Source organism: Thalia democratica, chromosome 4 (assembly GCF_965202585.1).
Source record: "Thalia democratica chromosome 4, ktThaDemo2.hap1.1, whole genome shotgun sequence".
NCBI lineage: Eukaryota > Metazoa > Chordata > Thaliacea > Salpida > Salpidae > Thalia > Thalia democratica.
In genome coordinates, this window is record NC_139168.1 from 15,652,235 (window position 1) to 15,665,117 (window position 12,883).

Here is a 12,883-nt window from a genome sequence, read left to right on the forward strand (position 1 = left end):
TAATGGGGCTGTATCTAATGAAAGAGGTAATTAATATTTAAATTTTTGTTGTTATTAAAATCATTTTGAGAATATTAAGATAGAATCTGATTAAATAAAAATATGTATGTTGACTAATTTTTACAGTAAATGATCAAATACAAAACTTACAAAAATTAATTAATCTTGGTTAGATTAATTGGATAGATATAAGTTAGGTGGGAATAATTCAAATGAAAATTAGCATTCATGTACTCATAATGAAATTTCATGAAATCATAATAAGTCCATTGAATTTGATTGTAGACCAGAGTTACAAGAAATAAAGAATTCTCAATACTGAATAAGTGCTTGTTTGTTTTAAGTTATAACTTCATGCTTGAGTAACATATGTTAATCAAATGGATTTAAAATAGCATTATATTATGAGAAATATCCCATGATAATATATTATGTTTGTGATATAATGCTATTTTAGCAATTTATTTAAATTATATGTTCGGCATTTTTTCTTTGTAAAATGCATAAATTTAATTTTAAACTTTTAACTACTTTGTAAATCTTTATACAATAAATAGAAACTATTATAAGTTTTAAGTGATAGCATTTGTATTATTATTTACTATATTTAAGTTTTTAAGTTTTTTTGAAAATATATTTTTTTAAACTACATAACTTTTAAATAAAAAAAATCAAGTAGTTTAACAATTAATATAAAAAATCTATATATCTAATGAATGAAAAAATAAAAAGGAAGTTATAAATATATCATTAAAAAAAATTAATATTGCTATTTATCATTTTATTTAGTAATCATTAATTAATAATTGTTTATTATTACATAGACCTAAATTTAATTGGATAATCATCAGCATAATTCATAAAACAAATTAAGCTATTTTAAACCATAATTAAAAAATACTTTATACCTTGTTTGAAATTACTTTTGTGATAAACTACAGGGTTGCCTAAGGTTTTATGTAAAAATTTTTCAGGTGTTCTGAATTTTTCCAAGATTTGAAAACAAAATAATTTATGGTCCATTTTTTGTAAAAATTTTACTTCAAGTTAAATTAATGTTTTAAATAGAATAAAATTAAAAAAGATACTGTAAAATTATTTTAAAGGTATTATCTAATAAATCAAAATTTTATAATAATTTTTTTTTATATATATGACAGATTTTTTGCATCCAATCGAAATTTTATTACTTAAAATGTAAATTCAATTAAAAATATCAGGTTTTTGAGAGATTTTCGTTCAAAATTCCAGGTTTTTGTAACATTCAAGGTTTATTGTCAACCCTGTTAACTAGTTCAAAAATTGTGTCAAATTTAAAAAAAAAACACCCCAAAATGTTTTGTTACTGAAATATTATGTAATGCTTAGAAAAACTAGCTGTATAAGACTAAATAAACACAAAAGTTCATTATAGTTTTTCTAGGTTATATTAAAACTAAACCATGCATGAATTAGAAAATTAAAGGTAGAGCTAAAAATACGCAGTGTTCAGCTTTAATTGAACCTGCTTAATCAAAAATGATTGGAATTTTTTTTCCATACTTAAGTACTCAAAACAACATAAACTCAAGATAGACAACTCACAATTATTGCTAGTAATTATTTTCATGACCATTTGTAATTTTAATGAAATGTCAAAATTATCAGTTTTCAAGAAAAGCATACTAATTTATGATACTATGATAAAGATTTGGTAATTTGTGAATGACTTCTCTGTTTTAATAATTCAGATCAAATTTCAGTCAGTCATAACCATTCCAATAAGTAATAAAAACTGTATCATTTCTTTTTTGATAACCCCCGAAACCAAGACCTATGCAAATACTTTTCTCAAAACTTTAAGATAAGGGTTTAAGGCGGAGTTTCTAGAATTTTGTTCAGTTGTTGTGAAAGCATAAAGTATTAATTTTGCAATCAAGTCTAGAGTAATTGTGTTGACTGTGGTCATTACTGATTGAAACCATCAACTATGCCTCAGGATTTTAAGGATTTTAGCTGAGCAATAAGTCAAAAAACTAAGTTAAAATTTATGTTTTATAATATCAAATATAAATGTAGTTGTGCACCAAAGTAGTGTTTTCAGATTGTCTTAAGTTATTTAAAGTTGTTCTTTTACAACTTAAAACTTTTGGTTTACTACCCTTATTCCAAACTATTTGATGATCACATTTTAGTAAATTTCAATAATAAAACTTGAAATTTAAAAAATTGTGTTACTTCCACATTATACAAAAATTATGACTTAAATAAGTTAGTTAACATAATTTTTTAAATAGTTAACTATTTATACTATTTTTATGAACAAATGCTTTAACAAAACAGTTTACACCTTATTTGAAGTATTTATCTCAAACAGTGTATTTTTATTTGTTAGTTTCATCAGTCTAACTACGATTTTACATCTTGCAGCTAACACAAATAAAAAATGCTCTTTACAAGTAGTAAAAGCTTTGCAACAGCAGATTTTACACGTTACAGAACTTTCTAGCTTATAAAAACTTTATATAGATTTTAATTAAAATGAATGAAAAAATAATTATAAAGATAACAAAACTTTATTTTATATGTAATGAGTTGTTGTTTAACAACGAACTTGTAATTAAGTTAGATCAGCAAAAATAATAAATAAATTACCAAGTTGATGTTAAGAATGTAAAATTAAAGTTTAATTAGTTAAATGAAAAAATTAATTCAAATATCTAACTCAATTTTTTAAAGTTTAGAACAAGATTACCAGACTTTGAGTATGGTTTAAATTTAGTGATTGTAAATGCTCAAAAAAATTATCTGTTATTCAAAGTTGATAAAAATATTGTTTAAAAACTAGGCTAGTATAATTAAAGGTCAGTTGGATTCGCACATTTTTCTAGGTAATTTTTAACTTCAATTATTAAAACTTATATTTTAATTAATTTTTAATATGTTTGGGTAAATTGGGTTAAAGATAAGTCAAAAAAAAAAAAATTAGAAAATTTTGCTGGCTAAGCAAATATGCAATCAGACCAACTCTAAGTATATTTCCCTTTAATCTAATTCCAAAGAATAATTTAAGCTTTAATCAAAACTTTCAATGATTAATTTTACAAATCTCACTCTATAATATAAATGCTAAACAAAACTAAAAACATAGTAAAAAGCTCTGACCAGTATGAATCTAACTAAAGTATATGAAAAGCTGGTTGAAAAATAAACCCTGTATAATTTGCATAAGTTTTTTAATTGAAAATGCCAGTATAAGTTAATTAAAATAGTGCAGATTTTTGATTTAATGTATATCAAAACTATTAGAACTTTAGTATATACCATTACAATTCTTTAAAAAAAAATCACTCAAACTTATAAAAATAACTCAAAATAAAAATAAAATGCTGATGTAGGTTGAATTAATGACATTTTAGTGTTTAAAAACTAAGAAATATATATTTTAAAAGTATTTTAAAAACTAATAAAAATATGCCAAAATTTATAACATTTTAAACTTCTTCTAAAAATATCTCAATATTATTTTTCTAATAAAAAAATTTAAAAGTTTAATTTTAATATCACCCCAGTTAAACATCTAAATATATTGCAGAGATGAGATAATTACATGTACATCATGTAGTACTTAAAATTTAGCCCTTAAAAATTTTGCTTACATTTAAGCTGATTCCCGCACGTTTTTTATCCTTAAATTTAAATTAAATAACTTAAATTAAACTAACTATGTCATTTTAGCCTTTCAATCACAACATTACATTAGTTTAACATTTCGATTATACTTGGTATACTTTATCTAAAAATGATATATTTTTAATTTTAACATACCATAAATTCACATTAGTCAAAACCATAAAGTTTTATCATGTTTAAAATTAAATTTTATTGATTTTTTAATCATCAACACTTGAAAATGAATTTATTTATTTATTTGAATTTTCAATTACAAAAAGAAAAACTGCTTTAAAAAAACAAATCACTACAGCAATGCTATAAATTATCAACAGATAATGATGATCACATTTTAGTAATTTGTACAAACAAAACTTGAAGGTAAAAAAAAATTAGTAAAAAAAAACTTTGTTACTGTGTTTTGTAACTTGCACTTAGTACAAAAATCAAGAATAAGATAAACACAACAAATTGGTTGACATAACTTTTATAAATAGTGAACTAGTTTTATATTTTAATAAACATATGCTTTAACAAAACAGTTTACACCTTATTTTATGAAGTATTTATCTCAACAGAGTATTTTTATTTGTTAGTTTAATCAGTCTGAGTATGATTATACATCTTGCAGCTATTACAAATCAAAAATGAAAATGCTCTTTACAAGTAGTAAAAACTTTGCAACAGCAGCTTTTACACGTTACAGAACTTTCTAGCCTGTAAAAACTTTATATGGATTAAAAATTAAAATGAATAAAAAGATAGTTATAAAGATAAAAACACTTTACTTTAAGTATAATTTATTGTTTATTAACAACATACTTATAATTTAGTTGGATCGTCAGAATTAAAAACTTATTAAACCACAAAGTTTATGATTAGAAGTTCTTCTGGAATTTATGTAAAAACAACAGTTGAACTAGTTAAATAAAAAAACAAATATAAAAATCTAAACTGTTTTTTTTTTGCTTAAGTTTAGATCTTAGTTACTAGAATTTGAGTATGGTTTAAATTTAGTGGTTGTAAATGCTAAAAATGAAAACTAGGCTAGTATACTTAGAAAGTCAGTCGGATTTGCAAATTTTTTCAGGTAATTTTTAACTTTAATTATTAAAACGTTTAATTTTTAATACGTTTGGGTAAATTGGGTTAGGGAAAAGTCAAAAGAAAAACCTTTAGAAAAGTTTGCTGACTAAGCAAATATGCAATCAGACCAACTCTAAGTATATTTCCCTTTAATCTAATTCCATAAAAATTCAAGTTTTTATCAAAATTACTAAAGATTTTTTATTCTATTGAATGAATCCTAAAAAAAACTGAATACCTAGTAAAAAGATTTGACCAGTATGAATCTAACTAAAGTATATGAAAAGCTGGTTGAAAAATAAACCCTGTGTAATTTGCAAAAGTTTTTCAACTGAAAATGCCAGTATAAGTTAATTAAAATGGTGTAGATTGTTTGATTTTATGTATATCAATACTACTAGAACTTTAATATGGACCATTACAATTCTTGTAAAAAATAACTTAAACTTCTAAAAATAACTCGAAAAAAAATGCTGATGTAGGTTGAATTAATCACATTTTGGTATTTAAAAACTAGAAAATATATGTTTTAAGAATTATATTTTATCAAAAATTAACAAAATATATTATATTGGTAATGTGTTAAACTTCTTCTAAAAATATCTCAGTTTAATTTTGTTTAATAAGAAAATTTAATAAAAGTATGATTGTAATATCACAAAAGTAAATTAACCAAAAAGATTGCAGAGGTGAGATAACTGCATGCATATTAAGCAGTCTTAGAAATTTAGACCTCAAAACTTTGGTTATACCAAAGTTTATTAGCGCACTTATTTTATCCTGATATTTTAATTAAATAGCTTTTTTTTAAACTAACTATGTCATTTTAACTTTTCAACCACAACATTACAATAAGTTTTATAATTTTAATTATACTTAATGTACTTAATTAGAATAATGATTTATTTTTATTTTAACATACCATAAATTCACATTAGTCAAAACCATAAGGTTTTATCATGGTGAAACCTAAAATTTATTTACTTGAAAATTTCTCATTAAAAAAAAAATCACTTCAGTAATGTTTCAAATTTATTGATAGATAATGATCACATTTTAGCAAAATGTAAAAATAAAACTTGAGTTCAAAAATATATAACATACAAAGTTTTTTAACCTACACTTTGTACAAATATTAAGACTGAAATAAACAGAAATAAATTTGTTGACATGACTTTTACATATAATAATATTTTTTTAAACTTTTATAAACAAATGCTTTAAATAAATAATTAAACACTTCATTTTCCAAATAAACTATTCATCTCAAGCTCAAATATACTTTTGTTTGCTAGTTTCATCAGTCTAACTAAATTTATACACCAGTAGTCATTACATATCAAAAATAGGGAACGGTCAAATATGCACGAATACTTTTTTGCACGAAGGATCTAACATGCGCGAATAAATTTTTGCACGAAGGATCTGTTATGCACGAATACATTTATTTTTGCACGAAGGATCTAATAGACACGAAGGGACACTTTTGCACGAAGGCTATTTTGCACGTTGACACTTTAGTACCAGTGGTAATTTTTGCACAAGAGTAGTTAATTAGAAAACGAAAAATAAGGAAAGGAAAAAAAAAAGTTACTGACCGAGGTAAGGGTAAGGGGTAAAAGGTTTATTGAACGTCAAATAAAAGCGCTCAAAAGTTTGGTCCTCAGACCTGGTGCACGAAAAAACCTTTCGGTTATCAAGTCGCACACCACGGATACCTTTTTACGTTTTGTCCAGGACATAGAAATAAAATATCTTAATGAAAATATTTGGAAAGAAATAACAAAATTAAAAAAAAACTATGTAAACTAGAAAATAATAAATAGATAACAGACCAAGGGAAATGGTTAGGCTAAGGGGTAACAGTGTAGTTAAAAAAATCTGTGTGGTGATTATTTAAGTTAATAAAAAATAATAATTAAAGTTTTTTCAACCCGTGTAAAAGTATCTTCATGCAAAAATATCCCTTCGTGCAAAAGTGCCCCTTTGTGCATTTAAACACCAACCTACCCCTATTTACAATTAGCAAAAACTATGCAACAGAAGTTTTTACACTTGTAGAACTTTCTAGCTTATAAAAAAATTTATATAGATTAGAACTAGGAATGAGTTAAAAACTTAAAACAAAAAAAAACATTTTAATTTAGAAAAGTTAATTAAGGTTAAACAACATATTTGTAACTTAGCAGAATCGTCAAAATCAAAAAAATAAACACAAATTAAATAATTCTAAATAATTTAAAAAATTAAGTAATTGAATAAAATTTATATTGCAAACTAATACATAAAAAACGATTTAATTTATTATAAAAAAAGAGCTTTAAATTGTTTTTTTATTTTTTAAGGTTAGAGCAAAGTTGCTAGAATTCGAATTTTGTTTAAATTCAGCGGTTGTAAATGCTATATGTTCTTAACTTATATAGTTAAGGAAACTGAACAGTGCACAATTCCCACGCAAATCAATTCCAACCCAATCAGTTTTAAACGTCACTTTACATAGCAACACTTTTGCACTAAGAGTCATTTTGCACTGCGTCACTTTTGCGTAGGTGTCACTTTTTCACAAATTATCACTTTTTTTATGACTTTACATCTGTACAAAGCGTTCTGCTTGCATGGCATCAATTTTTCACAAGGTGCCATACCTTGCGCAAGTCGTCATTTTTAAACGGCTGACTCAAACTTAGATAAAACTAAGTTAACGAAATTTATCTAAATGAATTAAAAATAAAACAATTGAACTAAAACTGGATTATAATTAAATAACACCAGTTTGAAAATAAATTACGTATTTATGTAAAACAATTTTTTGATTATATTTTCTATATATACTTTTATTTTTATTGGTTTTTGCTACAAGGTCCGATTATCCACACTTAGTTATACGCTGTTAAAGCAACATCTTTTGCAAAAGAGAGTCTGATAAAATTATAATGTTTCAAAACAAATAAACTGCTGACAATAAAAGCAATATAATTTTTATATTTTATTAAAAATTTAACCTACTAAATTAATGCAACTATTTAAACTTGATATGAATATCATTTTGTAAAACTTCTACTTGCTAGATACTTAAATATATGAACATAAATAAGCTTAAATAGTTTTAGCCTATAAAAATGTTTACATCAACTTACTAGTATAAAAAAAAGGCACACTAGAACTCTGAAGACGAACCAGCACATACGTTCTACAATAAATAACTTCTACATGGTACGGTAACTTGAGTTTGTAAAAAATAAACTTATTATGATAAAAATGTATAACAACATTTAGTGAGCTGTTTAGATTTATATACTACAAATACTGTTCACACACGAACCTTTGTTTAAAAATTTATAAAAAAGTAGTAATTTATTGATTTAATGCATAAAACTGCACTTACACACGATACGAGGCAAAGAGTTATTAACCAAAGTACTTCAATGTACTTTTATACTAAACGTTACTTTAATGTTAAAATATTAACATGTACTAAGTCTTAATTTTTAATCAAATCTCAAAAACATTATAAAGTGCTTTAATATAAAAGTCTAATGAAATCTTTAAGCTGTAACGATAAGTTAAACAACAGAAAAATGGAAACGGGTCACTTTTGCACGAGAGTCACTTTTGCACAAGGGGACACTTTTGCACGAGCGTCACTTTCGCACGAACGTCACTTTTGCACGAAGGGTTACTTTTTCACGAAGGGTTACTTTTACACGAGGGGACACTTTTGCACGGAGAGTCACTTTTGCACGAAAAGTCATATTTTCTCACGAGTAAACAAAATATATAAAATAAAAAGAAAATTATGTTATTAAAAAAAAAAACAAGCTAAAAAGTGACGCTCGTGCAAAAGTTATACCCACCCTAGAAAAATAGTGTATTAAGACTTTTCGTTTTTAAACTAGCCTAATAGAAGTATTATTGTAAAACCGTTTCTCTTTATCAGTGGTCATAAAGCTGATGAAAATCGGTGCACACTACACTGCAAAAATAATTTCTGTGCACTCTAAGTTGTTGTAAAGTATTGCGCCTCTAGTGGCAATGCCTCGAAAACAGAACTAATTTTTAAAGGAGGTTGCTGCTGTTTCTGCGTTTTGTTGATCGAACCCATTTTATTTAAAAATGAAAAACTCCCACAAACTTAGGCTATAATGAATTGAATTTTTTGTTTTTTCCATTTGGTGATTTATTTCATCAATATCATTTTCATAAAAATATTTTATTCTAAACTTGCCAAGTCCGGGGAGCGAGAATTATTAGTTCGCCAATGTTTACCAGCCCGCAAGCATGTGAATCTAGTCTGATAAACAAATTTTAATACCAACGCTAGATATTGTGGAAATTAAATTAAGAGCAAAAAAGTCTTAGGATTACGTTATGGGAGATATAAAGATTCCATAGTATTAAATAGTCACACAGAATTAGCATTTGTCGAAAAGAAATAAAAAATTGGGTGATTTCTTTGTTATGAAATTGAAATGCTCTAGCCCACCTATCACTAAAATATGGCTCCCCGACTAAAAAGATTGCCTACACATAGCTTAAAAATTAATTTAACAAAACTACTACACAACTTTTTTTTTGTAGATTACTATTTTATTTGTACAAAAAAAGAGAAAAATAAGTATATACACAATATAAGCAGTTCAATAAAATTTAATCTGTGAAAGCTGGATTTCATGGTCATCTGTACTCAACCACACACTCAAATGTTTACTTGTTGCTATGCTGATATGATGCTTCTCATTCCTGATCCTAATATTTAATGTAACAGTTAATGAATTTTGAGAATAAATATTTTTTAATTGATTTTAAAACTTTAGTACAACAACGAATTTATAAAACTTTCAACACTAATTTACAGGTTATAGGTTGGCTAATATTTTATTATTATATTGCTTTTCTATACAATATTGAAAAAACTTATTGAATAAAAAAAATTATACTTATATCAGATTTAAGTGCTTTAACAAAAGTGATCATAAACACAGTACTCAATGCCAAAAACTTAAACACAAGCATAATTAAGGTTGTTTACCTTAAATATCTCGATTAACATACTAAATTAATACAAGAAGCTATGACCTCAATTTACTAGAGACAAAAACATAATACAGTTTTTAAAAACTAATCTGAATTTATAAAAAAGTCCAAATTAGCAAGAATTTTTTTGACCTTTCTTAAAATTTTAAGTTTTAAAAACTATTAAAAAAAAGCTTTGAGCTGTCCTGGTCCTGAGTTAATCCATCATGGAATAAGTTTAGATTTAAATACATAAAAACATTTTTATTTTTATTAGATGTGTTTAGCTTAAGTATTAAACTTACAAAAAAGATTAAAAATTTAAATAAAAAATAACATTCTGTAATCAAAGATAAGTGTTAATTAATTACTTTAAAAATAATTTTGTGTTTCACTGGATATTTAGGTTTAACTTTCAATAATTGCTTTTAATAGCAGAAACCAAAATATTATTATCTTTTAATCAAAGTATAAGGATATGAGTTTTTTTAATAAAAACTTATTAATTCAACCGTCATATTACAAATCCATCTGATTAAACTTTATAAATATTTTAGTAGGTGTATACACAAAAAGTTAAGATTAAACTACTAGCTTATAAGTCTTATCCTACAGTATTTCTGATTATTTGTAAAACGTATAACTTTATCAAATTTGAATATTTTGAAATCAAAATTCAATAGTTTTAAATAACTAGCATGAGTTAAATCAAACTAGTTTGAGATATTTTGAGATTTTAAAAGTTTTTTAAGAAAAATTAAACCTAAATATAAAACACCTATCAATAAAATAATAATAATTATTAAAATATACAACAAAAAACACATCTTTCAAAAAAGTTCAAAGATCCTTGGCCAGCTTGAGTGTTTTTACAATTTTCAAGCTATCCTGGTTATGTGACAACTCTAAATTATATTCATTCTTAGCTGAATATTTAAGGAGTTGCAAAAAAATTAATCATTTACAAAAAAAAAATAGCTTGATTGAATCGTACTGAGTTGATTTTAAAGATGTGTTAAAACTAGTGATGTACCGGACTCACTGTCCGGGTCCGGGTCCGGCCGGATATTGCCATTTTTGTTTGATATCCGGATCCGGCCGGATTCTAATTTGAAAAAAAAGTCCGGATCCGGTTCCGGCCGGATTCTAATTTGAAAAAAAAAGTCCGGATCCGGTTCCGGCCGGATTTCAATTTGAAAAAAAAGTCCGGATCCGGGTCCGGCCGGATCTCTGTTAGGATCCGGCCGGACCCGGATCTAGTTAGTAAAAAAGAGCATACTGAAAAGAATTTTTTCAAAAACGAACCCTGTGTAAATTAATAAGAGTCATTTTCGTCAGTTAAATTTAAACACCTACCGTAATTGGCTCATTTTGTACACGTGACTAATTTCCATTTGTTTACATTTAAACTATGAAATAAGCATTTCGTTAAATGCAACTCTTTACATATGTTGTAAAATTTTAAACTTTGGGATGAATACTTGCATTATTTATTGTTTAAAGTTGAGCTCAGAGAATATTTAGAGTTTGTACGGTTGAATGTACGAGCCAATGAGAATCATATGACGAAATGTTTCAAACTAAATACTGATGCAACAATACATCAGAACATGACAGGCAGTTTATATGTAAGCAGTTACAAAGTTTGGTGTGTAGCTTGAAGCAACAAAATATCTTGAACGTTTTTGTGAATGCTTATTGTAAGTAGTGTTTTGTTTTAAAAGTGAATATTTCAACAGGTGTTTAATTGATCAAATATTTAAGCCAGGTTTATAGTTTAATAGTTTATTAAAAATTTTACAGTTTCTTGATAACTAAAAGTTTTATTTAATTTTTAGTTTTTTGTTTTAAGTCTTTTGATATAGATCTAAATAGCTTTCAGTTTTTAAAGTGTTACCAAAGTAATTAATAATTTTTTAAATGCTAGTATTTCTTATTGTGTTTTATATAAAAGATTCATCACTCGAAACTGTCGTGTCTAAATTATAGAAAGTAGTCTCAGTTAGAATTTAGTATTTGTTAGATATTAATTAAATAAGGTAGGATTTAATTATGATAGCTAGTACTAATAAGTTAAGTGTACCACAATCAGTCCACAACTTTACTACCAAATTGTCAACTTTTGCTAGCTGTTCTACTGATTATTAGATTAAAGTAATTTTCTCAGTTTTTAAAAACCACATTCTGACTCAGGCTTGTTTATACTCACTCTACCTAGTTTTATTGACTTAAACAGTGGCAACCCTGCTAGTTTGAAAATTTTTGGGAATTTTAATAAATCATGGACTTCCTCAGGCTAGTCTAGTTTTATATAAAAACTCAGGCTAGTTTTCTTTTCGATTTTGAATGAGTTTGAGCTGATCCAGTTTTCAATATTTTGTAATTTTCTAGTGTATTTTGTTGAAGAACTTGATTTCAGATTTTTAATTGTAAATAACACCTAAATTTGTAAACCTTGTGGCTAGCTGTTCTACTTATTATTAGATTAAAGTTCTTTTTTTTTCAGTTTTTAAAAACCTCATTCTGACTCAGGCTAGTTTATTCTAGTGATGTACCAGACTCACTATCCGGGTCCGGGTCCGGCCGGATATTGCCATTTTTGTCTGATATCCGGATCCGGCCGGATTCTAATTTGAAAAAAAAGTCCGGATCCGGTTCCGGCCGGATTCTAATTTGAAAAAAAAGTCCGGGTCCGGTTCCGGCCGGATTCTAATTTGAAAAAAAAGTCCGGATCCGGGTCCGGCCGGATTCCAATTTGAAAAAAAAGTCCGGATCCGGGTCCGGCCGGACCCTAAATTGTGGGTCCGGTACATCACTAGTTAAAACATTAAAATAAATAATACAAATTTATTTAGCTAATCAAGGCTGAATACCTAAAATATTTATTGTATAAATAAAAGGACTTAAACGATAGATTAGAAAAAACAAACAAAAATTTAAGAAAAAAAAATTCAAAGCCATAAAAACTAGCTTAAAATTTAAGAGAAAATTCTAAATCAGCTTAAGTTGTGGAAGAAGTTAAAAAAAACTTAGCCAACCTGAATTATTCATAAAAAACATTTAAAAGAAGTTCAGACTATCCTAAAGTTGTTGCAATTCTTTATTAATTTAACTTTATGCTATTTTCCAAATT